At 41.5% G+C, this 27,367-nt stretch overlaps 1 protein-coding gene across 1 annotated transcript in view; it reads right to left on the bottom strand.

Moving 5' to 3' along the window:
* The window catches only part of PTPRT (protein tyrosine phosphatase receptor type T), a 1,693,536-nt gene that overhangs the window by 685,272 nt on the left and 980,897 nt on the right, over window positions 1-27,367 (bottom strand). The gene's annotated exons all lie outside the window — the stretch shown is intronic.

Consider the following 27,367-nt stretch of genomic DNA (forward strand, 5'->3'; position numbering starts at 1 on the left):
TTCGCGCTATATAAAACTCTGCAAAAAAAAAAAAAAGAATATTAGAATGATGGGAGATCCATTAAAAAAACCAATGGAGTGCTCGGGGCTTCTAATGACTGGTAGAAGCCCAGAGCTCCCACATTCCAATGTTTGACTTTGTTCACAGCTGTTGCTGTGAAAAAAAGACCTCTCAGATCCCAAGGGGATTTAAACCCCCTTGGGCTCCGAAAGGCGTTTGTTTTTACTAATTAGAACATTGTGCCTTCTAAGGGAGGAATGGTCTAATAGCCTTAGAGCCAAATCTACCAACCGTTAAAGGTCCACTCCCTTGTTAATGGCTCTCGCCTTCAGCTTGAGCCTGTTACATTGGAGCGGGCCTTTAATGTCCAGTAGAGGCACTCCGGCGTGCTCTAAGGCCATGTCAAATTCAACAGCACTTGAAATAAGGCAAGTAAGAAATCCATTACGTTTGTGATGGAGAAACCCCCTAGATAAACTCTCAATCAGGCTCCATGTTTTTAATAACTGAGGGGCCAGACATTGGTCTCAACGCCAGACTGGAACCCACGATCAGCCTGGAAAAATGTACTCCTCACCAAAGTAGGCTGCCACTAGAAGGGGATCATTTGGGTATTTTTCCACATTGGCAACCCATCCTGTTTTGAAAGCAGCTGCCAAGCCTAGAAAATGTTATGGACCATAAAGTGATGATTGTCACTGCGTCATGTTAATTTACATGCTATTAATTCCTTTTTTCCTGCATCTTGCTATTACTTCCTTTTTCTTGTTCCGTCTTTCCTTGTTCTTTTCTTTTTTTAGCTGATCCTAATGTACAAACTCCTATACATTTTAATAAAGTTCTATGGCAAAAGGGCACCGGAAATCCCACATATAAATAAACCAAGAAAACACAGGCAGAGGAATTTCAGCACGAACCGTCTAGAACGGAGGACGTGTTTTCATTCCAAGTTACACAATTTACAGCGAAAGATGATTTTAATGAAATTATAATGGGCTCAAATGAACCTTTAATGAATCTTGAAATATGACTATATCTACTTGCCTGAGCTGATTTGATTCGATTTGTTTTGAATTGAAAAGAATTCAATTGAAAGAGTGGAGGGTTTAGCGAAAGGTGAGCGGGTGTGTTGTGGTTTAATTTTAGTGCATCATAGAAGCATGCAATTGAGTTAACCCCTTTTGTAGGTTCTTGACTATAAAATAAGACAGATAATTCGAAAAATGTTGATCGAGGATTCCAAGTCTGCAAAATATCACATTTTCTTTAAATTATGACTTCCAGATTTGGAGCCTAGATTTATTTATTAGCATTTATTTATTTGGCATACTTATATAGCGCTAATCTGTCACCCAAAGGGCATCCTGGTGCTTTGACTATATAAGCCACAACTATCGATTCGGAAATAGGCTGCTCTAAAAACAGATGCAAAGTTAGGCTATTCTGGGAAACAGATGGGTTTTCAGCCCTAATTTAAGGCTAGGAATTCACCCTGGCTTTTTAACAAGAGCGGGAGGGAGTTCCAGAGTCTGGCGGCCGCAAAACTAAACGACCGTCCGCCCATCCTTACTCTCTGCATTCTAGGAACCGACACCAAGTACGCCGACGAGGAGCGCAGGCTCCGAGATGTGGTATACCAGGAGAAAAGGTTCTGTAACAGCACTGGGCCCTGTCTATGTAAAGCTCTAAAAACAAGACAGGATGCTTTGAAAAGGATCCGCTGGTAAACCGGCAGCCAATGTAGATCTTGTAATGCCAGAGTAGAAGAGGCAGCTCGTGGTCGAGATAGTGCCAGCTTGGCTGCCATGTTCTGGACCCGCTGCAACCTGCCCACCAGCATTTTAGGCGCCTCCAGAAGTAGTGCGTTGCAGTAGTCCAATCTGCTTAGGATCAGACCCCGCACTACCTCTGGCCTAGCCTGAGCTGGAAGAAGTGGTAGAACATTCCGCAGAAGATGACATTCTTAAATGCCACGCACCAACAGGATTTTATATGATATATTGCTCTGTTCCATCCTTCATCCACTCGCTTTGTCCAGATTTGAACTCATACATTATCTCTTTAATCCTATTTCATCACAGTCCTTACTAAATGAAGTGGACTCACAGCCCTCCCCACCTCTAGACACCACGCGAAGAAGCAAAAAAGATTAGCATCTATATTCCAGACTCCAACTTCTTCATTGAAGCTAAAAGGCAAGTAGATCCATCAAGCTTCCTGTTTCTTGTGTCAGGTTCCTCACAAACAGCACAGTGTGCAACCTATGTGATTCAGGCCCTTTCTTCAAGTGCTGTATATTACTTAAAAAGGGACAATCTCGCTGTACAAGTGTTCAGTTGAGCGAACCTTTTATATGGTGCTCATCTTGAAGCAAATATCTTTGGACAATGGGGCTTTTTATGTTTACTCTTCCCTTACGGAGTAAAGAAATTGAGTCCCATTTTATTAGCTGTTGTGCTAATACACTATTTATGATGGACACAGTAAGTTAAGGGCACATTGAGCTGCAGGGTAAGTGTGGCAGTGAGTAGGACTCTCCATGGAAGGAGCCGGCTGTTGTCTTTAAGTCAGGTCATTCTGTGAGCAGAGCTTGACCGCAATGGAGTAGATCTTCATAAAAGGTACAGTCCCTCCATTAGAACCATTACACAGCAACTGGTAAGTATTTATAGAATACATACAATCTCTGCAGAGGAAGTTAGTAACAGTTCAGGCAAAGCAAGGGCAGGGAACTTCTGTTCTACAAGAGGCAATGTCTTCACTTAAAGACATAGCTCCAGGTAAAGGAAGACGGATTGGCAGTGTTCTGTGCAGAAAGTACAGGTTCATTTGTCTTTCCTTCACCCTCTGCAAGGGTTTGCATGAAGACAGAAAGGTAGGGGAAAGTTCCCACTTTTGTATGGTATGTTAAGCAACTAAAATTACCGTTCATTGTAATGTATTTCAGGCTGAGCTGTAATGACTCACTGTTCAATAGAACATTTATTTATTTATTTGAGTTTTGTATAGCACTGCTAGACCCAGAGGTATCAGAGCGCTTTACACAAGGAACAGCGAGTTGCAAGTTACAACATTTTTACATAGGTTACACAGTGAGTAGATAGTAACAACAAGAGTTACTAGTGAATAGCACATAAGAACACATGATGAAGCTAAAGTAACACAGTACTATGCATAACTAGTGCAAGCGTAACAGAGAGGGGGAAAGGAAAACAGGGGAGGGGAATGCCAATAGAGTCAAGGCAGGCAGGAGGGGGAAAGTCCATCAGGGGGAACCAAGCAGTCAGTGTGAAAGACAGATAAGCCAAGAAGAACCGTGAAAAACAATTTCTGATGTCCGGCTGTGTAGGTGGTGGCCGAGGGTTGAACCAGAACAAGACATTTCTATAGCTGCAAAGGACAGCTCCATCGGGCAATGGCCAAGGTACTCGGTCTCCAAGGTAAGTACAAACAATTTTGGTTGCCGCCCATGGGGCATCGTCAGAGTTCCATTGACGGTAGCAGTCCCGGTGTTACTAGGAAGCGCTGTCAGCCTCATCCTCCAGCTTGCCCCATGAGAAGAGAGGTGGAAGAAACAGCTCAGAAGGTAAGCAGATCGACCCCAATTCCCAGAAGCAGAATTGAGATTAAGGCAATTGAGAGAAAGGCAATTGAGAGTAAGGCATTGTGGCAGCGCTCCATGTGTCCCAGACCTAAAGTAGGCCCCCCGTGTCTCAAAACTCTGAGTGCTCTGCCCTTCTCATGTGGGCTCTCTTTCCTGAGTGGATGGAGTGATGGAGTCATGTTGGCACCGTTTATTCAGGCCCCACCAGATAGGAGATGCCTCTGCCCACCTGTTAGCTTCTCAGTCTCCGAGCCGCCCTCCGGCTCCCAAGCCGACGCCATCCTGGGGTCAGGTACCTACCGGGGAAAGATAGGCTCTCCGGAGTATGCAGTTCTTGCATCCACCTTCAACAAGCGCCGCCACCGATGTAGGGGATCCTGCTTAATATTAGCCCTAGGACTTCATGCCTCAGCTTAGTTAAAGCATCTCTAAGATGTCTACTTCTGGGTCTTTTCATGCTGCTTAAAATGTTCAGGTAGTAGATAGCTGGATAAGAGTCCTGTGAAGGTTAAATATTTGAGTGTCACTTTCCATGGTCTCAGTGTTCAGTTGCATCTATGTGATAAAGATGGAAGACAAAAAGCTTCAAATCACAAAGACAACACTGAGAGGAAAGAGAGGCTGCATTCCTTACCATGGCAAACAGTTCTTTTTGGTAAACGCTCCCCAATATTGCCAATTCTAAAATTGCCCATTTATCATTTGACAGTAGCTTTTCCATTACTATGTCTTCCACTAAAAAAGTTTCTCTTTGGTTCAATTCTAAACTTCAATAATGCTATATCCTCAGTTTTACATTTACATGTAAACTAGCCTAGGTCCTCCTAGCCGCTCAGCCAGAATGAGAGATGGTAATGGAATGTTGGTGTGACTGTGATGCGCGGAATGCCTGGGTGCCTGTGTGGATGAGTGGTGACAGATAGAGATGGGCTAAGCATGCTGCTCCTGGAGGGGCTGGTACTTGACCGAGCTGGCTGGACAGAGATTGATGCTACCTTGACATGAAACCAATAAAGAAGACTTGGAAAATACTACATGGCTACCAGTGTCTCTATGTACAGGGTACAACATTATTTTGGTGACAAACGGACTTGGACCCAAGCGTACTTAAGGATAGTACAGAAACCAAGAAACTAGAAAGAAACTACAGTTACCAGCGAAACTACAAGAATATAAAGCAACTACATGAAGCAGTATGGAGTTCCAGGCAAGCCAGCCCCACCAGTGTCCTTGTAAACGGACAGCCCCACCAACCAGTGTCCTTACCAATTGACACTACAGCCTGGTATTACTCCTCTGCATAAGGATTCAGTGAGTTGGAGGTGTAGTTAAACTGCGACCAAATGTGTGTGTTCCAGCCACAGCGCTTTCTAAAATAGTTTTGATGAGTTGGAAGAGTAGTTTCTACAGCCATATCTAGTGTTCCAGCCACATTATTCTACAAAGACCTCAGTGACTTCAAAGATAAAGCATCTTTTGGGATACTTTTGACATGTTGTTGACGGTTGTAATTATGATCCAACATGAGTACGTCTAAGCGCTACACAGGAGCAGTGTGGTTCTGCCAAGATTGGTGGAACACAGAAAGCACATCTATTGACATTTAACACTGTGGAAGTAATGTGCCTGGGGATCTTTTTACATCCATGCATTACTTCAAATGGACCCGTGAAAATCACAAACGCTGTGACAGTTGTGGTCATCATCAGGTCTGCACAATGTGTGCCTATTGGCACAAGAACAGAGGTGCTATTCTACCTCTCTGTGTTTTGAGTATCAGTACCTGTTTTTTTTTTGTGGGGGAGAAAAGGATATATCTACCTTTCTCATGCTCCTACAACCTGCACATGAAGAGCCTTATTGAGGTGAGCTTGACGATTTGCCTACATGGAGTGTTACTACCACGTATTATTTTTCCAGAAGTGTCAACAGAAGGAGCAAGACATTGCTGGTGAGGCATATTTTGTCTTTTATATTTTTATCTTCACTTGAGGCCCACTTGCAGCTATGTCAGTTTAACCACTGTTGTGATTAAAAAATACCGACACAAGCAGCGTCTGGTGTGAGCACACTCACCTTCATGTGTGTCGTGCGTTCACTCTTCAGTGACGTTTTCCCTTCAAGATATCGGAACTTTCAGCTTCAGACTTTTTGGTGAACAGTTGTGCCGTGAACCAGCCGGTGCACGTAACAAAGCGTGCCGCCATCTTAGGTTTGTATGCTCTGCATTCTTGATTTGGTTGGTGGTTCCCGTTGCCTCACGCTTGCCTCAACAAAGTATTAACAAAGCCGAATGGAGTTCGAGGACAGTGTTTCCACTGGCAGAACTAGACGAGGAATTCAATGACGTTGGACACTTATGATGGGATTCTTAATTTCTAGTATCTTAGAGGTATTGATTCTCTAGGTATGGTTTTGTTCCTGTCATGCCAGTTTTGTTCCTCTCAGGAGCCTATTAACCATTTCCTCTACTACAGGTTTTGGGAATGATTAAGTACATGCACAGTCCTTGGAGCCAGTTATCTCTGACATCTTTCACATGTTTGTTTCTGCACACCATAGCGGGGATTTGGTGGCATGTTTTGTTTCATGTTTGTCAGAATTAATGCTACATTTGGTTCTGTATTGTATGTCCTCCTTTTTCTCACCGGAGTCAGTCTACTGTTATCTACACATTTAGTTTTGTGTATGATGGAGCACCCACTTTCCAAGGACCATGATTAATGCATCGCTACACAAGTTTTGGTGCGTTCTTCGTGAAGATCCACTTTTGGTGCACATTGTTTTTCTATTGTTTCACCTGCAAAGTTATGGTCTCTGCTGTACCCTACATGCTACATACAGAATATGGGTTGACATTGCTCTGGTGCTCTTAGCTTCAGCTTACAAATTTGTAATGTGTTATTTATGACTTTCGCATTGTTCAAGCCATATGTTTTTATCAATAACATGTTTCAGGTGGCGTGCACTGTACCTGTGTGTACAGAGTAGCACTTTTCAAGTTGTTTTTGTCTATCTTTTTAAATCCCTTTGTCTGCTGCTTATTAGTGTGAGATATCGTTCACTAGTGAGGAGCACAGTTCTTTAGTGTTCTACAGTTAATGTATTTGTATTTGTATGATCAATGCAACTATTTTTATTTTGTGGTGCCACAGTTTTATGCTGTTTAATGGATGGGAGGCCCTAGTCTCCTAGTGGGTGGACATCACAGTTAATCCCTTACGTGAGGGATAGGTTTTGGCCATAGTACATCCTTTCATGTGGTATGGGTTTGGGTAATAGTCCCATCACAGTTGATCTCTTTTCTCAGGGCTGGGTTGGGTTTGAGTTAATGACCTCTACATGAGGTTTGGGTCATGGGCTAGTTCCCATACATAATCGTTATTTAGTATAACCCTTACACAGGGTTAGTATTTGGTTGAAACCCCATTTACATGTTGCACGCAGTTCTAAGGTACAACTCTACATAGGGTGTGTTATGGGTGCTAGCCCCTTACACAGTTTTCATGGGTCGCTGTCCCATATCTTGTTAGTTCCCTTGAGTTGGGATAGGTGACGCAGGGTGTTTTACCCTTTGTGTCACTCCACACATTTTCTTTGGGATTGGGTGTGGGGTGTGTTATCCAATGTTACAAAGTATTACAATTTGAACTTGAATCTCTATAAGCTTATGCTTCAAAATGTTTTGATAATTTTCATGGGGGAGGATGGGGGATATTTATGCTCATATTTGTTGATGTTGTATATTGCCCATCTTTTCTTGATTTGTAATATTCACTCTCTCGTGATGATTTGGTTTTAGTTGCATCCCTGAGTTCTGAACATTACTGCTTTGTTGGGCATAGTTCTTCTCTTGATGTTTTTCATTTTTGTTTTTATTTAAAGGAAAGGGATAATGTTATATTCTCAGTATTACATTTACATGTAAACCAGCCTAGGTCCTCCTAGCCAGAGTGAGAGATGGTAATGGAATGTTGGTGTGACTGTGATGCGTGGAATGCCTGGGTGCCGGAGTGGATGAGTGGTGACAGTTAGAGATGGGCTGAGCAGCTAGGCAGGCTGCTCCTGGTGGGGCTGGTACTTGACCAGAGCTGGCTGGACAGAGATTGATGCTACCTTGACATGGAACCAATAAAGAAGACTTGGAAAATACTACATGGCTACCAGTGTCTCTATGTACAGGGTACAACAAATATCATAAGCATATTCTTTTCTGGAACTTATGGATTAATGCTGGTATTTTCTTTGTTGCTGACATTTGTCATTATGATATGTTCTACACATTCAATGTGATTCAAACTAAATACAACCTACCTTTGTCTGAACTACCCAAATATATATTACTATGTAATACTGTTCTTAATGCTTACCCGCAATTACTTTCTATGTCTCAGTCCTCTGGAATAGAGTTTTATATTTCTGTGTTTAGCTGCTCAGGTCATATAGCTTCTAAAGTGTACAGAAAACGTACCACTTCGAATCCCTCATTCTCACATTTTAATCAAAAATGGTCATCACTCATATATTTTCAATCCTCTAAACTATCCTGGAAGGATATTTGGAAATCTAACACAGATAATTATCTTCCGGACACTCTTATACAAACTAATGTTTATCTACTTTACCAATGTTTCTGGACTCCAGACAAATTATTTAAAGCTAAACTTCTAGATACTCCAAATTGTTGGCATTGCAAGTCTGCTACTGGTGATCTATGTCATTTAATTTTCACTTGTTCTATTATTCATCAGTTTTTATTAGACATATGGAATATTATAACCTGGATTCTACAAATACAAACAACTTTATATTTTCATATTCTAATCCTCAAATCTTCTCTTTTTTAATCTACACTATCCGCTATGGATTGTAAACTATTTGACTTTCTTATCTCCACTGCAATCAAATCTTTTACATGTAATTGAAAAGACACTACCTTACTTTCAGTTAATGCATGGTGGGAATGGATTATTTTTCTTAGATCAATGATTCCTCTCCTTCTAGATCTAATATGTGGTAAAGTTTGGACTCTTTTTCTCGATTGAAAATGCTTATTTGTGTTCTTATTAATCAATTGATTTAAAATGTAGCCCTAGTTTGTTTGTAAATTCTTTTTTATATCCACAATGTAATTATTAATGCTGTTATAGATATCCTATTCACTACTACTGGATGTTTATATTTCCTATGTTATAATACGTACCTATACCTTATTGTTTGGTATTAATATTTTTATTGTGTTTTTTATATTTTTGAAAAATTCATCCAATAAATAATTTTGAACAAAAAAAAGATATATCAAGGCTGTTGGTTGAACATTTTGAAGATTTTAACCAATTACCGTACATTTTCTATAGCCTGCATCTGGATACTGACTGACAGCCATTCTTAAAAGATTTTGGATTTGTGCCAGAAAACAGTTATGGTTTTGTCCCACTAAAAAACCAAGGTCATGAAAAAATCAAAGTCATGGAATCTAGTCTTCAATATTCCTGTTGTTGAAGGCTTCAGGAGGCTTCAGACTAATCATTATCTTAAAGGCCTGAACTGCTTCATATGGAAGATTCTCTCAAAATGGAGAATTTACAGCATGTCATTCCATCAATCACACCAGAACAGTGGATGGCAGCCATTGATCTTCAGAAAGCTTTTCTCCATATAACCATTCATTTGGTTCAGTGGTAATACCTGAGGTTGTATGTGCAATGATTTTATTGGCAGTTTCAAGATCTGTGCTTGGTTCTGATATCCTCTCCAAGGATAACAACACAAATGTAAGCTTGTTGGTGGCTCTGCTTCACAATTCAAAAAATTCAACTTAGACCACAGATGCAGAGGATTCGTGGAACACTTCCAGAGTTTGGGCCTGATTTAGTTTTTGGCAAACGGGTTACTCCATCACAACATTAAGGAATATCCCGTCCGCGGAAATATAAATCCCATTATGTCCAATGGGATTTATATTTTGATGGACAGAATATCGGCCACCATTGTGATGGAGTAACCCGCCTGCCAAAACCTAAATCAGGCACTTTGGCTGTTTGCAACACAGCATGGGTTCCATTACAACTGCATGAATCTTTAACCAATTTTTAATCAGGATTTAAAATTCATTGCACTAGGGGCCCGCAGGTCAGACATCTATTCTATTAGTGGTCCCATTTATTCCAGAACTTTAACATGCTAATTCCCGTGTTCCCCATGATCAAGGACAATCAACAATGGTGGTTGATTCCTAAAACCCTATCGTCAGAAGCTCCTCTTTCCCTTGCACCTTCTGTGAAACTTACTACTGACCAGCAAAAACAGGGAACACTTCTGGAAACTCTTTCAATACAGGGCATTTACTCCCATCAGAACACCTAAATTCCTCCAGGAGAGTGCTGGCTGCAGGTTTCAGAGCCTTCTCTGGTTTACCTCATATATGACAAGTCATTAAATATTAATCTGCACTGATAACAACAGGCAAAATCTTGTAGTTGGGAACAGGTTCTCGATCTCTTATCAGTCCTTAAGGTCCAGATCTGCAGCTGGGCAGAAAAGCAACTCTACGATCTGTAAGTCACCCACATGCAGTGGGCACTCTCTTTCCCAGCAGATATCTTGACCAGTCCCATTCCTCTTTTCCACAACTTCAATCAAGCTCTTCCAGTCTTTCTGGAGGTATGCAAGAGATTCATGTTTATTTTGAACTTAAACCGAATTTTACTATATTGTAGAATACACACAATGACCAGATTTTGATCTTTTCTCTTTTCTGAAGGGTTGTAATATTTTTAACAATGAAATCGAAATTTACCACTTTCTTTGTACCTGTGACTGATGCTGAATGTCTTAAAAAATTAAGTTGAATGTGTCTTACATAATTTAACTCTGAGTTATATGTTACCTCTGCTGGAGTTCGAAGTACACTGAAAACTTAGTATTAATCTCATTGTAAGATTATCTTTGTTTAACTTCAAGTTGGAAGTAAATCTTTATTTCATTTTATTTGAAAAATATTTTTTTACTCATCAAAGAATTGTTACAAAATGTATTGTATCAACCGTTCTATCATGTCTGGGCCAGCCTCTGTAAGTGAATGTTTCACATTCTAAAATACTCCAGTCCCCTAGACATTTGATAGTAACACTTCTTGCAGGAATTATTTATTTATTTATTTATATTATTTGAAAGATTTATATAGCGCGAACCAGACCCTTGCGGGTATCTGAGCGTGTTACAGGGTAGGTGTCAAGGTTACATAAATACAAAGAAAATAACATAAGTTCAATGCTGGTCAATGATAGCATAAACTTCCAAACATAGCTACATGGGAATAGGGTACATAACACAACATTCAATGTATATCAGGCAAAATATAGATACAGTATCCAAGACCTGGTTGGACAATAGACAATAAAGGGATCTATATAGAAAATACGTTTGGTAGCAATATAACAATAGTCCATGCCCAAGTAAATTTAGCCATGAGAAGCGATTTCACTTCTTTTTTGAAAGATGCCGTGGAGGGATTAAGTCTGGTTTCTGGGGGTAGAGCATTCCATATTCTGGGCGCCATCCCTGATAAGGTTTGGGTATATGTTTTTTTCTTGTTGAATATTTGCGGCTTTAGTAGAAGATTTTTAGCACATCTTGAAGATCTGACCCCACAAGAGGGCGCCATTTTTTGTACCAGATAGCTGGGTGCATTGTAATGAATGGCTTTATGCATCATACATGCTATTTTCAGATGTATTCTAGCTTAAAATGGTAGCCAATTAAGGGATTTTAGGTCAGGGGATATGTGAGAGCTTCTTTTGGAACCAGTGATAAGTCTTGCTGCAGCGTTGATTGAGGCTCTTAGAGGGGCCGTTGCAGCTCTGCGCAGGCCGCAAAGCGAGACAATCCTGTAGTCAATTCTTGGGATGACTAGCGCTTGCACTGCCAGTTTGAAGTCCTTTTCCGGCAGTAAAGGTTTCAGTTTTCTCAGAGTATGTATCTGAAAGTTTGCTCCTTTTGTTGCGTTGCTAATGTGTTTTTGCATATTGAGTTTTCTGTCCAGTGAAATTCCCAGCGATTGCGCTGAGTCAACGATGAGAGGTTGGCAGTTGAGTGCAGTAAGGTGCTTGATCCATTCTTGCATTCTGGGTACTTGAGCAGGAGGAGCGATTAGGAGGAATTGGGTTTTGAGGGCATTCAGTTTAAGATAGTTTTCTGCCAGCCAGGCCTGAGTTTTTCCGAGAGTTGAGTTAAGTGTTTGATGTCTTCTAGGGTATGGATCTTAAGGTATAATTGTGTGTCGTCAGCGTACATGTGATGTTGCACATTGGAGGAGTTAAGAATTTCAGTAAGTGGTTCCATAAATAAATGGAACAGTGTCGGAGATAGTGAAGATCCTCGAGGGACTCCTAACGTGAACGGAACAGGTTTGGACAATGAGTGGTTGACCTTAACCCCTTCGATGCTCATGACGGAACGGTTCCGTCATGAGCGTCGGTTGGCCTGTGCTCATGACGGAACCGTTCCGTCATGAGTCCATAGGCCCAATAGAACCTTCAGCACAGCGCGAGAATTCGCGCCGCGATGAAGGGGTTAAATCGTTGCGATCTGTTTTGGAGGAATGAAGTGAACCAATTTAGCACTGATCCAGATAGTCACATTCTGTGGTTCAGAAGGTCCATCAGGTTATCGTGTTTGATGGTATCAAAGGCCGAGGAAAGGTCTAGCAGGATGAGTAAGCAGGCTCCGTTCTGATCCAGGATTTGTAGAGCATCATCAATTATATGAGTCATGGCTGTTTCAGTGCTGTGACCTGCACGGAAACCTGATTTGTATTTGTTGAGTAGGTTAAAATGTTCAATATGTCTTACCAGCTGGAAGTGTACACATTTTTCTAAGAGTTTGGCCAAGGTGGGGATATTGGATATAGGGCGGTAATTGTTTAAGTCCACAGGGTCTGCCATAGGTTTCTTTAAAATGGGGGATACCTGATCGGCTTTTAGGGTGTCAGGGATGCAACCTTGACGTAAAGAGTTATTTATGCCACCGAAGTGTCAATATATTATACTACAGAGCCCTTTTGTAAACAATGATCCTTCGTTTAGGGTACAAATTAGCTGGGAACTAAGGGTACACTCCAGATAATGTTGAATTTAATTTATCTATGATGGGAAGCTTAAAAGCAAATGTTGATGTGCCTCCTCGTGAGCATAATTGTAATTTCCCAAATATCTGTTGTATGTTCCATCGACCTAACAGAGAACATCAATTATCTTTGACCTACATCTGGGCTTTGCTGTTAATGAATTCATCACTCTAGACACCAAACTCAATACTTTGTTACTTTTTCTAAGGATGCATTTTGCCTGTAAATTTAAAATGTAAGCTAATGCAAACCTCTCTTTTTTACTACGTTTTTCTTCTAAATATGTTGTTGATAAATAATGTATGCCCCTCTGTTAAACTGGAGAAATGTCATGAACACTGCCTGACATGCTATCAAATTCAAGGAAGTGAATATTATAATGATGCCTTCTAGAAGGCACTGAAGTGCATGATAGGATTGCCAAAACACACACTTCATCAATTTGTGTCTCCACAGATCAGAAAACACTTTCTCATCCCCAAAAAGAACTAAAGTAGACACCTAAAGAGAACTTTACTTGAACACCTAAATATCTTACATTACTCCAGTCAACTGTATTAAACATTTTTTTTAAATGTATGTTTTAACTAACAATTGCAACTGTTTAACCTCCTACATGTTTATACTATGAACTAACAGTCCTAATATCTTTAAACAACGTTTCCTATTTTAAATGAGCTATTTATGAAGTAAAAAAGTTTAAAGCTCCTTTAGTGACATTTACAACTGTTGTAAAAGTACTATTGAGTTGTATGGTAATGAAAAATCCTCATTTATGTGCAACAAATGTTGTCCTCCCTTAGAAGTATCTACTTCAGAGAAAATTACTTTGGTAGAATTACCACTACCATATGTTTGGTGAGATAGTGTTAACTTTCCTGGAAGATTCTACATCAATAGTGAATCCTACAAGGGCAGATCTATAATTTCTCTTACTTTTCACTTACCATGCAACTTTAAATAAGCCTCGGAAATAACAAATAATTTTAAAAATCACAGATAACATGTTTAAATATGAGAAAATGCCGGTAACACTGATTTTCTCAGGTTATTCCATATAGGAGAAAATGTTCTGTGTTATGCCTATATTAGTTCCTATTACTTTAGCATCATTACTACTAATACTCTTATTATAATGATAATGACAATCATAACAATAATTTCTAAATCATGCCCAATATTACGATTTTGGCATTGCAGAGAGCTGTAAATACCAGATGTCCAGACATGGATATATGTCGTTACAACGCATGCTTTTTCCACACATGCCTTTACAACGCAGGTTTTACAATGCAAGTCTTTACAACGACTTGCGTTGGGGGGCGCTGGATAGTGAATAGTTTAATTTACTATTCCAACTCCAGTCCCCGTGGATAGTAGGGAAGGTTTTGGATAGTAAATTAAACTATTCCCTATCCTACAGCGCCCTCCAGTGCAAGTCGTTGTAACGACTTGCGTTGTAATTCCTGCGTTGTAAAGGTACTGCGTGGAAAAAGTTTCATTGTAAAGGATGTTTCCCTCCAGACATTGCCTATTAACACTCCGTGATAAAAATGAGTTACATTCCACTGGCAAGATATTGATTTTACAAAGGAATGGCATTTGTGTAAGACAAAAGAGTATTAGTTGATGGGAGTGAGAACCCACACAAGAGAATAATCACAATCCTTCTCAGGCTGACCTTCAAAGTCACTAAATAAACCTGTGCATAACTCTTTGGTAGCTTGGCAAGAAGCAGTCAGGCTTAACTGAAATGCAATGCGTAAATTATTTAAGCAATCCTAAAACAGTTATAAAATGTAAACGCAATGCACAGAAAAATCCCAATTCAGAAAAAGAGCGACTAATTTAATATAATAAAATAACGCCAAAACAACAACAATCCAATAAGTAGAACTGCAGATATGAATTTTTTAATTTTGAATTAAAAATAGCACAAAGAACACAAAGTGCCAACAGCGGTTATCTGGCCACCCTACACCGGGTCAAAGTCAAACTTAAGGCCAACAACAATGAAGGACTGGTCGGACATAGGGACCAGGTTAGTCCTGATGGAAAGTTTACCTTCTTACTTTGAAACTTTTAGGAAGTAAAATTGGTTATCAACAAGTAACTGGCGGGCACACTGCAAGCTACTTTCGAAGTAGGGCACAGCGAAGGTGAGTTGCTGGAGAGTGGGGTCCCAGTGCAGTCAGCGACTAAGGTGGAAAAGCTCAGAGTGGGAGAATGATGATATTTTTGGCCAGGAAGGACTTGACGATTGCTGCATCCCCAATGAATCCCTCTACGTTTGGACTTAAAATCTTTTCTGGAAGTTAGATCTCCTTCAGCAGTGCATTCTAGCAAGCTGAGGTAACATCGCTGTTGAAGCGGTCCAGGTCTCCGAGGGTTCTCTTGGCAGAAAGTTGACAAAAGATTCCAAATCTTATATCTTGCAATGTGGGGAGAGGAGGAGTACACTCCAATACCAGCCAAGGATCTGAGGGGTAACACTTAGGAAATAGGGCTCACTCCAGCAGAGGCCAGCTGCAGAGTTGAGGGAAGATTCAGTTGGTACTGGTCAGCTGGACAGTTGCAGGGAAAGGGCCTCTAGAAACTTTTTGTGTCTCTGTAGCTCAAAAAGGAGGTTGGCCATCTGAGTCTTGGAGTCACTTCTGCGATCCTGGGTTCAAGTCAAGCAGGTACAATCTTCCTCCAGGTTTGAGACAGGAGGGCAGACCTTCTGAATTTCACAAGCCCAGGCGTATTCCTAACAGAGGTCTGTGGGGTCCACTTTTATGCCAAGTGCCAGCCTGTGAGTGGACGGCAAGACTTTGTTCACCTCTAAACCAGTTTGGATGAATTCCTCTATGACTACTGGGTATGGTGGCATCCTGACTAGAGAGAGACAAAGGAGTGAGAGCTTCATCTGCCAGTGACAAAGCAGGAATGCCTTAAAGCTCAGAAATGGTCTGACCATATCCTTCCCAGGCCATCCAGTCAAAGGAGGAGTACCTCGCCCCAATTCCAGTGTCTGTTGTTCACTGACTGGTCACAATACACATCTCACCACAAGGGAGCCATCAGGAGTCAGGTGACATCTGTACACTGGCAGGAAATCCTTTTGGTTTTAAGCAGGAATATGATACCTTTTTAAAAGTGCAATTTCTGATCATGTAATCTAAAATATGTCTGGATGATTACGTTAAATGTTAAAAAAGTATTAAAATAAGTCCTTGAAATTTTTCCCAGCTACACCAAAACTGAATTTTGAATTTATTAAAGCTATTAGTCTAAACTAGGGTTGGACGGAACTCGTGTTTCACTCTGTGGAATTCCATTGAGTTACAGAAAAACTCAGCAAGATTCTGTGGAATTCCACCAATGCGTGGAAAACATGCAGCTCGTGCTGCTCGCACTAAAATTTTGTGCCGGTTGCGTGAGCAGTGATGAAAATCAGCGCAAACTGCACCAATCGTTGCACAAGAGTATGCAGCCAATCCAGCTGATTTTGCTGCTGCTTGAGTAGAAAATCTACCCTAGCAACAGCAAATTTACATAAACAGCAACCCTTTGACCGTGGCGCTCGTAAATGCTGGCAATCATCTGCGTTAGAAAATTGCACAAGGGGACTCCAAATCTCGCTCATGTTCGCATATTCTGGAGACTCGCAGGAGAAAAATTCTGCCACACAGCAATTAATGGAATTTGACGAGAATTGGTCTAAATTGGGGTAATTCTGCAGGCAGAACAGAAAAATCTGCCCATCCCTAATGTAAACAAGTATTAGCCTATGGGTGTGCCAGCTTTGTCACAGTGATAAACGATTTTGTAGGTATTTAACTGTAAAACTTTAAACAGATTTCTTGCTTTTTAAATGCCATGCACCCTGCCCTACTGGCATTTAGGGCCTAACGTAGGGGTGACTTATACATAGTAAAAAAAAAGAAGGTTGAAGCCTGACAAAATGTTTATTTTGCAAGGTAAAAATGGCAGGCCTACAAAATTGTTTTACAGTACTACTTTAGTGTGTGGCACAAAGTGTTGTGCAGCCCACGGGTATCATTTAATTTACAGCCCCTGGGTATATGTAGTAGCATAGGCCAGGGATATTATAAGTAAATGAAATGTGCAAAATAGGTATATGCCAATTTTACCATGCTTAGAAGGGAGAACATAAGCAGTTTACCATTGGTTGGCAGGAGTAAAGTGCGCAGGGTCCTCGAGCCTACAAAGCAACAAATTGGGTCAAGCAAAAGAAGGCAAAGCTCTGGGGAAATGCCACACAACAGATGGTCATTTCCATCAGTGGCTAATCTGGCTCGCAGAAAAATCTCTATTGATAAGGCTGTGACACAAACTTCACTGCTGATTTCAAACAAAACTCCCATTGTCTTCTCGTCTCTGTTTTGTGACCTGTGAGATCCTCTGACTTTTTGGTTTTCGCTTGCCCTGTGGAAGTCTCTTGTTTGTGCATTTCTGGCCACAACTTCTCTCAGCTCCGTTTAAATTAATAAAGTTCCCATTTACTCCATTTACTTTTTCACTTTAAAGTAGGCAAGCTTCTTTAAGACTACTTAATTTACCTACTCTCACCCCCTCCGTTGCTTTGCTCTCCAGCAGCCACTCCTTATTTCTGTTCCAAATACATATGCAAATGTTTTTTTTTAGTCAGTCAGTCAAGATGGCTTTATTTCGATATAAAAACATATCTTAAAAAGCATTACATACACATGATAAGAAATTTAACAACATAAAAACCAATTTATAAAAACAGTCAGATGAGATACAGTGCATAAAACAACATCGATTGGCTAAAAGAGATTTCAATTTTGGATAAAATAGGATTAAACAATATAATTAAGCCTTCTTGACCTAATCCGCCAGGCCCAACTTAAAAACTTTGCCATGCCACAAGCAAACAGGGGCCGGGTATCAGACTTCAAAATTCTCAAAGCTACACTATGTTGTCTGGTACCCAATATTTTTCACAAAGGCTTTAGCCACTTGTCACGAGGGCATTTATAAGCTTGGCATTCAAACAAAAGATGGGGCACAGATTCTAATCTATCGGGACAGAAGGGGCAGAAGGATGTGGTTTGTGCTGGGATCCTCCAGCGGGAAGTCAGTACCCCCAAAGGAAGCAGGCCTATCCTAAATTTAAAGTAAAGAGCCCTATCTGCAGGTAGCAAGATTACATCCAGATAATCCTCACGGAGGGCTACTTCCTTCACTAATAAAAAATCTCTGGACGATTTACATAGGTCAGGGCTGGAATTCCTCCTACCTGCTACCCAGTCCCAATATACTCTTTTTAGAACTTGCTTAGGGGGGGGCCGATCTAGACTCCCAAGCTTCTTCGAGACCCAGCTCACCCAACAGATGCTTTACATCCCTGAGCCACCTTATTTTCGTCCATCCCGTCAAGGATAGTATTTCCTTCAGTCCCTCGGCATAGCTGTGAAGTTCTGGAACCCTCCATAAGCGAGCCCAAAGAAAGAGGGGTCTTGATCTGGCCTGGTCTGCAATGGCACGACCACCCATGTCTAAAAGCATTGGGAGGGTTGGAGTGCTATAAGGGACGCACAGCAAATCTTTTAAGAACTTGCTCTCCGAACAGGTAAGCAGGTCTAGATTTTGAGAGCCCCACAACTCTGCCCCATATAGGGCCGCACTAACACCTCTTGCTGCGTAAATATCTAGGACCGGGGAAATGGGTTGGATACTGGATGACCTCTGTTCCTTTATGAGCGCCCCCACCACCCGTTTATGGCTCAACAACATTTTTTGGAGATGACTATTCCACCTCATGGTTTCAGTGAGGCGGATACCCAGATAATCAAACTCCTTTACCCTTTCCAAATTTACTGAGTCCAACACTGGTGGTCGACCAAGTTTATTCGGGGGCTCAAGACCAAAAATTTGTTTTTTTCAGTGTTGATTACTAACCCCCTGCTGTCGCAGAAGGACTGAAAACTGTAAAGAAGCTTCTGCAAACCAGCTGGGGATTTGGAAATTAAACGGGTATCGTCCGCAAACAGTAGGGTGGGGACTTTCCTGCCCGCCAGGGATGGGGCATCAACCGGATTTTTTAAAAGGTGCTCCACCACTCCGTTCACATATAATGAGAACAGAGTGGGGGCAAGAACACATCCCTGACGGACACCTCGATTAACTGTTATGCGGGCAGTCTTTTGGGCCTGTTTTCCCCACCGCACCTGCGCATAATTCTCTGCGTGGAGCTTCATAATTAGAGACAGCAAATGTGGGTGCATCCCCATATCGAACAGTGCCCTCCAGAGGCGCCCGCGGGCACCAGGTCAAACGCAGTCCATAAGTCGATAAACGCAAGATACAGACTGCCTTTGCCCAGTACGACTACCTTCCAGTATAGCAGCACTAGACGAAAGCACTGTTCGATAGTCCCGGTGCCTGCTCTAAAGCCTGCTTGATAGTCAGACAAAATTCTATGTTCTTCAGCCCACTGGAGGACCCTTCCAAGGACCACTTTCCCTGCAACTTTCTGTGTGGAGTCGATTAGGCTTATGGGCCGGTAGTTTCCTGGGTTGTCCCGTTCCCCCTTTTTAAAAATCGGGACAACCTCAGCCCCCATCCAGGATTCAGGGACAGTGGCACCCAAAAAAGTTGCATTGAGGAGGGAGGAAATGAGGATGCCCCATTCCGCAAAGTGGAGGCGGAGCAAATCCCCCGGTAGGCCATCAGGACCTGCAGCTTTATTGGGATCAAGGGATTTGATTGCCTTCTCCACTTCCAAAGCGGTAAACTCTATAGCCTTGTTTAGTCCAGGGGGGGTCCAGTGGTGATAAAGTAAAAAGGCCCAAGCCTTCTTCCGATGAGGAAGTATACAGGAGAGAAAAGTGTTCAAACCAGGAGGCCTCTGGGATATTGCATGTAATGAGAGAGTCAACAGGCCTATGCCTGGATCTAACCAGATCCCAGAAACCTCTGGTGTCCCTCCCTGCACTTGCCGCTTTTAGATTGAGCCAGAACTGATTTGCCCACCCCTTCTTGGCTTCCCTGATGGCACCCCTATAGTTCTTTCTTGCGGTGCTAATTAACCCACTTTTCCCTGCTTTGACTGCTTCAATTAGCTCCCTCTTTGTCCTCCTGCAATCAATGGAATACCATCCTGGAACGGCCTTGGGACGTGCCCGGCCTGTTGTCCTACCTTCTGTACTACGAATGGTAAAAAGGTCGCCCAGAGTTTTTGTTATATGGCAAAAAAGCGAGGATATCTCCTGAGGCCTCTGAGTCATTGACTCCAAGCTAGTCAGTGCCTCGGACATAATCACCCCTATGTCTGCCACTTTTCCCTCATCAATGGCCACCTTGTCCCATTTCAGGCGTCTCCCGCAGTTCGATGGGCAGACTTCACCCGTCTGCCTCAGCAACTGGGGCGCCTGTATAACATTGTTCACCTTCCAAAAGGTGGACAAGGATAGTGAGAGAGAGTTATGGTCGCTATCCACAGTTGGTATAACTACCATGTCCAACAAGTGGGCCCAAAGTTTAAGGTCCAGCATGATATAGTCAATTCTGGACGAGTGATCTGGCCTATTGAACGTATGGGCACCACCACGGTCCGACATCGTTCTCCCATTTGTTGCTCTTAACCCATACTCCAATGTAAGAGCATTCAGTTGAATTACCCGTTGGGACTACCTCTTAATTGGAGCCATTGATAGCGGTGGGATGCCTCTTCTAACGTCCTCTTCTAGGGTGCCCAAGATATCATCAGCCGCCAACGGCTCAAATGAGCAGTTGAAGTCCCCTGCTAGCAGAATATATGAATTGGGGTTGCATGCTCTAAGTTCCTCCTCAAGACTCACTAGGGTTGGGGAAGACATACTCCCATTAGGTCCCCTAACATAGATATTAAACATTTCCAATGACCGCCCTCCAAGAGGCCCTGTCATAGTTATCCTCTGAAAATCAGGGCTTTTGTTCTCAATGTGCCCGATCCAGCAGCCCAATGAAATGCTTACCCAGATAATTAGGCCGCCCAATGGGCGGCCCCTTCCTGAAGGGAACATATGCAAATGTTTTTTTTTTAGTAAAACCGCTTTTCTTGAGCTTAATTTGCGTGTTCCAAAAAGAAAAAGAGGAAGGGAAATGGAAATGGAAATGTATCAAACTAGTGGAAAATGTTGAAGGAAATTGTCTTGGAAACAGCAATATGAACTTCAAGCATTGATACAGTGTTATGGATAAGTAAAAATGTTAAGCACTGCACCACATAAAAACATCTCAATAATCTCCATTAGACCGTCTGGAATCAAGGAGTGTTTTATTAAAGTGGTTGTACTCAGTACCAAGATATGTTCATTTAGAAACCATGCTATCGGGATGAGTTAGGCAGAAATTCGACCTCAAGGCCCTGTCACATATAAACACCATCAATAATACTTATAATTAGCCAACAACAAACCATGAAAGAAGAATGATTATACAAAGTGGTTTCATATCTACAAATGGTGCATCCTCACCTCCTGGTCGGGCTCGGAAAGACTAACCACTACCATCCGAGACAAACACCCAAGGGCCCTTCTCATATAGTAACTAAATAAATAAACCTACACCCATACATTTCTCGTACAAACAGATGTAGTTTTAATACTTTTTGGAATTCATAGGAGACCCTTGCCGTTTACATATTTCCTGGCATGGTACTGGCAATGTGACATTCTGTTTTTACAATATGACATTCTATTTCCTTAAAGCAAAATTGCACACAGGGTACAATTGCACATTTTATTCATTTTGTGTTTTTTACCTCCTTGAACAAAGCGTTTTTTCAGTGTAGAAGCTCGGATGAGAAAACGTTTTCACAGTGTAGAACACATTCATTCATATTTATATTCAAACCACAAAGTTTAAGGTGTACCATTCCTCTTCCAACCCCGGAAGGGAATTTACTACAGATCTTTGTCTGAACAAATTTCCAACAATGTATAGTGAAGGAAAGAGTCGGTGAGAAGTTTGTGAATGCCTTAATACTCTGAAGACAAACCCGGCTTAGATCCTGCCTCACCCTCTCGTGACAGGTTTACAACTGTCTAATTGCAACAGTAATGGCATACAATTACATAGTAGTTAATTAATTTATTCATGCGTGGTATTCTTTGGCCTACCACGAAAAAATAAATAGAGCCTTTTTTTCCTGTAAAACTATGTTTAGGCCTACATTGGCTTTGCAAATCGGTGTCATATTCCCATTCTGTACTGGATAGTTACACTTCTCTCCCAGTCCCGATTGGTTCTGTAATGCCACATCGGCATTCAAAGGTAGGCCAATCTGATAGTAAGAATGCACATCCGATGCAGCTGTGTTCTCGTGTGCCCAACTGAAGCAAACAAACGTTTCACAGGTGTAAACACACATCAGCAAACATCAGGTGCGAACACCAGCCAGCAATGCACTTCCCCTAAGCTTTTGTAATGCACAGTTGATACCAACAGCCATGGACCATGTCTCACACTCAGTGGAAACAATGCCACCCGAGGGTTCATCCACAATATGCCATACACATCACTTGAAAATAATGACTGGATTTAGAAGACGAAAATATCACTTAATGGCAGTTTCTGGGTTTGTAATAGTATGAGTGCTGGTGCCCTAAACTCTGCTCATTATCCCGTGGCTGGTGTAATTAAACGTCAGTGCGCCGAATACCAGGCCAGGTTGTCTTAAAGACTTCTTATATTTAACTCACTACCAGACACTCCCTGCCCCTTTATCTCACTCTTGCTGGTTCCTAATTTATCCCTTTTTTAAGTCCGTGTTTCCCTTCTTCAATCATTCCTATTTGTGTGTGTTTTTTCCTCTCTTGGTCTGGTAACAATCTGATGCAGAAAAATACGTGAAAGTCCCCAAAAATAAGTGCAGGTGGCCTTCACCATTAACCGCCGGCTAAAATTAAGCACTACTGAAGGCATAAAACCTATGCATTTTCTGCATTAGTCAGGGCAACTTAGAAAATAATTACAAAGGGAGTATCTTGTAGACCGCCATTTTGAGAAATATCAGTTATAAAGGCTCCTGTAGATTACATTGTATGTAAAGACTGGGGACAAACATCAAAAATGCAAAAGGGTTTAGAAAGGGGGCATAGAGCTGGAGCTATGAAGAGCCTGCGTGTCATGGGTAACAGGAAAATGGGAAGAACTGGAAAAACGTGATTGTATATCTGCGGCACCTTCTGCCCAATAATGACTTTGATACACTTTCACATAATTCGTCATTGCATACCTAATTAGTAGAATAAAATAAAACATTGTTTCTAGCTCAATTAGCTGAAACGTTACTGAGATTACTGGATATGTGTTACAATGTCAAGGGAGACCCGTGTAAATATTAACTGATAACCCTCCACCTTTGATTGGTGGAATTTGGCATTTAAAGAAGGGTTAATGTCACCCAGATGTTGTGAATAATCCACCTCTGTTCGGGCTGAAGGGTGGACTTTGTCTGCAGAAGGTAAAAAAACTTAAATACGTAAATGTATTTCTAACAAGCTTCAAATAGTTAATCGTGCTTGGCCATATATGTTGCTATTGGCACAAATAAGTTTATCTCCGATGCATTATTATCAACAAACAACTATTTCAAAAGGTGCTGAAACTTTATATGAATCCAAAAAAATGGGGCTTCTCCTTTTAAGGATGCCTGTCTTGAATCCTAGTGTACTTTGCAAGTGTGCTGAATAAATGTACCACATCTTTGAGTTTGACAAGTTTCTTTATATATTATGTAAAACGAAGACTGGAGTGGAACTGTTTTCCTGATCTTCCATGAGGAGAAAATAATGAATTATTGAATAATAATTGAGGAACACATGCATCTTTGGATAGAGACCTTTGGCCTGGCATTAGTAAAGTGTCCAACTGCAACCCATTAGAAACAAGATAAAGGAACAGAGTAAGAAATGTTGATTAGATAAATGGGTGGATGACTTTCCCAAGGCATGCCTATGTTGCCGCTACAACAGACAATAAACTGCCCGATGATGCAGGTGTATGGAGTAAATTGTGTCTCAACTGAAATTGTTGCCAATAGTGTCCTGCCAGAAACCACAGATTTGTCATAATTAGGTATTAGCTATACTTCTTGCTGCCTCTACTCCCACCTTACAGTCTGCGACACTGACAAGCTGCAATTACTGGTTGAGTTGATTGGACTGTAAACTATCACCCTCTGATACGCGGCTGTTGGTTTCTTTGTTATCTGTCTTTTGCACAAAATAGAATGGGTTAAAAAAGAAATATGTGTATTTCATAGTACTGCATTCAATTATGTACAAGTGAGTTAAAATATCAAATAGCTATGCTGCAAAAACAATGGTTGGTTAACTATTATTGTGGTGGTGGTTCTCATATGTTGACAGTTCTAAAAAATACAATGATCATTTAAATAATTAAAATACAAAAAGAAATAGCTAGCCGTAACTTCACACAGTGTCTCACATAATTTGCATTTCTTTACTGCATGATTTAGTTGCTTTTGTCACATAATTTGGACCCCCACTGCTGGATGATGACAGTGTCCCTGCAAATAAGGCACGGATGTTGAGGCACCAAAATGCCAGGCCCTGATAGACCCCCCCATCCCCAGATGACATCTCAGGGTTGACTCTTTGGACCATTCTAAAGGGAACGGACAAGGATCGGAAACAGGAAGTAAACAAGGTTTTTAGAGTGCTCTATACTTCCTGTTGTGTTGCTAACTTCATGGCCTCCAAATCTAGGGATTGACAGTGGGGTGCTAGGGGTAGCACTTGCTTCATCTAAACCCCCCCAACCCTCCAATTGACATCTGTTGTCTTAAGGACACTTGCCTGATGCTGTGTTTTAGATCACAGGAGTTTTATATGGCGAATCAAGTTGAAGGTTACAGAACTAAAGCCCAGGGCACTTAAATTAGGGAAGAAACTAGATACATTTTGACAAATTCAATAGTGCATAAGGAACGTAAAGGCAATTAATGCCCAAAGGTTCAGGCATAGGAATAGCACTAAAGGCCTAGGTGGGCATCTTCTATGTTCCTGTTAAAAATGCAGATTCCCTCGGCATTTTGCTGTGACTTGATTCCTGAGTATCATGCATCTATCAGGTCCAAAGAAAACATGGGATTAATGTGTTTATTTTACTACATATTACACCTGTTTCCCACCTTTTTTTTTAAATAAAATTGTCTTTATAACTTCAGTAGTTGATAATTAATCTTAGTGGAAAACATTTTGCTCCTCGGAGTTTGCACATTGTCAGATACATTCAAAATCAGTCTCCTGCAACCTTGGACACCGGAAGCAGATAACGAAATGCAGGAGGAAGGTAAAACTAATCTTGCACCCACTGGCAAAGCTTCCCTGTGGGATTTGAAAGGTTAAGTGGGCCTCACGGCAGCGACGTGCCCGATTTATCTTGTGCAGGGACATCGCATTCGTGGGCATGCAGCAGGATTAATAGCACTTAGGTAAGAATCATTTACCAAGAAATCCAACGAAAAAAGAACGAAATAAAAAGCTAGAAAAAAAACGGTTAACTCCAAAGCGCCTTTTAACTGCAAGAAATATTTGTTCAAAATCCAGCAGTTTTAATGCAACTTGATTAATTGCCCGCTCGGCATAGACGCCGTGCTTCGGAATTACTCTAAATTGCCTCTAATACCTGTAATCTTTCCTTCACCACGTGGCCCGAGAAACATTATTGAAGATTTCTATCGCTGAAGCACGCGCCGTCCCCGCACACTGAGCTGCATCTCTAAGGGATAGCGACGGAAAGGAAGGAGTGGGCGAAAGATGACAGACCGCCATGATGTAAGATGGAATTGAGACAAGGTGAAAATGAAGAGAGTCTTAAAGTAAGATTTTGGTTCTGGTAGCTCAGTGGACTACTGCATCCTCTCTGCGTTTGACATTATCTAATTGGTTCAAAAACCATGTGGGCAGATTCAACTTTATATCCTTCAGAAATCTACTAAATGAGTACCATTAAGTTGGGTAACAATAAACATGTTATTCAGAGCAGAATTTAGTAACAATAAACGCAACAGTATTCCCCAAAGAGTAAACAAGCACCACATGCACTTAATCCTTTATTTTTATGAGGTTATGATAAGAGCCTGCAAGGAAATCTAAACTTGATATTGGGGTAGGGATTTTAAATCGAGGTAATTGTAATTGTATTTATATAGTACTTACTACCCCTGATGAGGTGTCGAAGCGCTTATTCGGCGAGTAGCACTCCACTCCGGAACTCAAAAAGGAGATTTAGTGGTGAGTTAGTCTAGGGAAATATCAAGTTAATTTGAGCGGTCGACATGTTAGTCTGTTATTTGGATTGAAAAAGGATAGTGGAGGGATAGAAGAGTGAAGGCTTTGCATTTATATGGTGCTTGCTACCTCTGATGATGTGTTAAAGTGCTTTTTGACGGGTAGCACGCTTCTCTGGAACCCAAACGGGACTGGTAGAGAATTAGTATAGGGGAATATGAAATTCATTTGAGCGGTGGACATGTTAGTCTATTATTTGTATTGAAAAAGGATAGAAGAGTGCAGGGTTTGCGTTTATATAGCACTTGCCACCCCTGATGAGGTGTTAAAGAGCATTTTGGAGGGTAGCATGCTACTCAGGAACCCAAACAGGATTAGTGGTAAGTCTCAGGCCTGCCACTGCACAGCCTGTATGCACAGTTTACTGCCACTTTGACTTGGCATTAAAAACTACTTGCCAAGCCTTAAACCCCTCCTTTTACTACATATAGTTTCCTCCTAAGCTTGACTCTAGGCAGCCGTGTGGGCAGGGTGCTGTGTACTAGAAAGGTAGAACATATGCCTTTATTGAGTGGCTTGTCCTAATAGTGACAAACAGCCTATTTGGTTTCTCACCATTGTGAGGCCTACTCATCTCATAGGCTATCATGTGGAATTCTCTTATATGTGTTTTCAAGTGCCAATTCCTGATCTGAAAGGAGTAGCGTTTCCTTGTTTGGTATGTATGGAATAGTGGCATCCTGCTTATTGGTGTAGGTGGAATTTTCATTACTATTTTAGAAATGCTGGTTTTAGAAATTGAGCATTTCTCTGTGCTTATGACTTGTGGTTTTTGTAACCTGACAACAATCCACATCTAGGCCTGGCTGACTGCTGCACTTTGTGCATACTTTCCAGACAGGCATCACACAGGAAGCGTTTGATGTGACATCTGCATACCGATAGTCTTCCTGGGTTGGGAAAGAGAGGGACATTCACACTTTACATTTTTATAGGCTGTGTCCTGCCCTCACAAAATGGGCTGATTTACCCCCTACTGATGTCTAGAGCTAGGGCTGGGATTGAATGGGAGTGTTGCACACTTCTAAGGTTTCCTTTGAAGTTCCCCTTGAACAAAGGTAATTTTAAGTATACGTTCAGGGGTTCTGACCCCATGTTTGTAGTCTACTGCTGGACCTTGGTGAAACTACACTGGTGTAAAGGCTGCTGTGCTGGAGGATTGCCACCTTGCTGTGTCTGACTCTTCTAAGGGACTGCTAGCTGCCTGATTGAGCTGCCCTGCTGACCTCTGCCCTGCTGCTAAAAGACTAAGAATACCCCAGAGTGACTCCAAGGGCTTGTTGGCTTGCCTCCTCTTTTTCTTC

This window comes from Lissotriton helveticus, chromosome 7 (genome assembly GCF_964261635.1).
Source record: "Lissotriton helveticus chromosome 7, aLisHel1.1, whole genome shotgun sequence".
In the NCBI taxonomy this organism is placed as follows: Eukaryota; Metazoa; Chordata; class Amphibia; order Caudata; family Salamandridae; genus Lissotriton; species Lissotriton helveticus.